Below are 2850 nucleotides of genomic sequence, written 5' to 3' on the forward strand. Positions count from 1 at the left end.
ATCGGAATGCAAATAGCACAGAACGATTGTGTCTCTCAGATTCAGTATTGTTGAATGTATCATTGTACCAATCTTAGTCTCTGGTGAATAAACCATTCCTATGGAAAAAGTTGTATAACCTGAGGATGAAAGAAAATGGTTTATTCAAGAGCAATCCATACCACATAAGGTCCCAGGAGAATTTCCCCCTCCATTACCATATTATAATTCTAGGTATTTTTTATATCCTATGTGTTACTTTGAAGTTTCATTGCACCTTCTATCCCTCAATTTGCCCTCGACCGAAATGAATTGTCTCTCCATTACCTCATTCATAAATAAACATTTTGAGTATAATTGGTCAACTATGGCTCTCAATTTGATGTGTTTATAGCTGCAGGACCATCAATTTGTCCCTACATAGGATTTCTTCCAATTTAGGTAATAAAGAAAATGGTGTTTTCAGGAGCAACCCATACCAAAAAAGGTACCATGAAACTTTGACCCTCCATTACCATATTACAATTCTGAGTATTTTTTCTATCTTATGTGTGAACTTTGAAGTTCCATTGCATCTTTTATCCCTGGTTTACACTCAACCAGTATGAATTCCTCTCAAGTCTGTTATCCTGTTAAATTAATTTGTTTACATTTTCGATCTGTGTCTTGATATATTTGAAGTATGTTATAGTTGCTAGATTTTCTGATTTCCACATTGATTCCTCTATCCTATTCATTGGTATCCCTGTGTACCCTAAAACAATAAAAAAATGTGTCTACATAATCTTGTTTATGAGCCAACAAACCATTTAGATATTACAACTTTTTATCCCTACCAACCTATGCAAGAAGAATTAATTCCCTCCCTCTGCAAGGATTTCCGTGACTACTGTAACCTTTTTCAACATAATGTCTCTATTCATTACCTTAAGAACAATTTATTCGAATACAAAAGAAATTTCATGCCATGTATTTAAGAAATGCCATTTTATTCACCTATGTGGTGAAAAGGCTTATTAAAAATTCAAACTATCGAGGATTACCTAGGCTCGATGTAGTAGTTACAAGGCGAAAATATGGGTAGGTGCATGGTCATAAGATGGGAAGTGAAAAACTAAAATCATTGTAGAACCATAGCCAATACAACTTTTTCTTCCATGAGTGCAAAGCTCTGACCCACAAAAATTCTTGGACCATATCCAAAGGGCAGAAATGCGAAGGGATGCCTGGAAGCCTTTGTGAGTTCTTCACTAAATTACCCTGAGTTAAACTCATTGGTATCATTTCCCAATCAATTTGTATCATGATGCATTGTAATAATTGGAGTAACTTGGGTGCCTATGGGAATTGAAATCCGTCCAAGCTTCACTGAATTTACTACTAACGTAACAAACCCACTGTTGTTGGATAAAGTCTCAAGGCCCCATTTGAATTCATTCCCACCTGCAAACAACCATAATTTACGCTTCAAAAGAGGATGAAGAATATTTGTAAAATATACTATCAAGGCCATGTATACCTGCATGATTTACCTATTGTTGTTATGAAAGCAGCTCACAAAAAGATAAAAATGATATATGGCCGACTTCAAAATCAACCTCTTCGGGGGGGAAACCTCCTTTACATTACAAAACTGAACAATTCTTGGATGATACAAATGACAAGACCTCCTTTATATATATGCAAGTATAAGGGGTCCCAATACAACCAGAGCCTACATAACAATAGTATTGTAGGGGCACTACAATAAAAATAGTGGGCTTCTATGGGGCACAATAATAACAACATGGGGACTATATGGGCACAATAATACAATAAGGGGGTTGCAGTAATAACAATAAGGGGTTACACTAGTAGTATAGGGACCTAACATGCCACTCTCCTTAAAAAAAAAGTTGTCCTTAATGCTTGAGTAGTTCTGGATGCTTCTGTAAAAAATTATCATCCTCCCATGTCGAATCTTCACCGGGTAAGTTCTTCCACTTAATGAGATATTATGAAATTGATCGATTTCGTAGCTCTCTATTTCTTGTTTTTGTGACTGCTTCGGGTTGAAATATGATTTTTCCTTCCTCATCAAGTTCTGGTAGTATTGTTTGAACTAGGATCTTCTCACCTATAACCTTCTTTAAGCATGAAACATAGAAACTCGGTATACTCAGGAAGATGTAGGAAGCTCCAATTTGTATGCCATAGTACCAATATTTTGTAACACCATGTACGGACTATAATACTTTGGTGATAATTCATTATCCTTCTTAGCTTGCTTGAGGGACATTTCCTTTTATGGTTGTAGTTGTAGAAATACCCAATCACCTACATCAAAACTTATTTCACTGTGATGTTTATCTACCTATTGTTTCATTCTATTCTGCACCAAAGTGATGTTATCCTTTAAGAGTTTGAGTACTTTTGTTGATGCTCAATGTCATCTTCCACTGCTTGAACCTTAGAATTTTATTTTAAATATGATGTGATGGACGGTGGATGATATCCATAAACTTCCATAAATGGGGTCATTTTTGCTGCAGTATGGAAGGAAGTGTTATACCAACATTCAACCAGAGGCAACCACCTAACCCATTGTGTCTCTTTATACGATACAAAGAAACGAATATATCCTTCCAAACATTTGTTCACTATCTCATTTTTCCCATCATATTGAGGATGATAAGATGAGCTATGAGCTAATTGATTACCAAGGCAAGAAAACAATTATGTCCAAAAATTTCCAATGAAAATGGGATATCTGTTGCTTATAATAATCATTGAGTTTCCATGTAGCTTTTGAATAGTTTCCATTAATGCAATAGCAACTGTGCTAGCTTTAAATGGATGAGATAATGCACAAAAGTGTGCATACTTGGTAAG

The sequence above is a fragment of the Pinus tabuliformis genome, chromosome 5_1, assembly GCF_031772625.1.
Source record: "Pinus tabuliformis cultivar Carrire ecotype Pingquan chromosome 5_1, CPIR1, whole genome shotgun sequence".
Lineage (NCBI taxonomy): Eukaryota > Viridiplantae > Streptophyta > Pinopsida > Pinales > Pinaceae > Pinus > Pinus tabuliformis.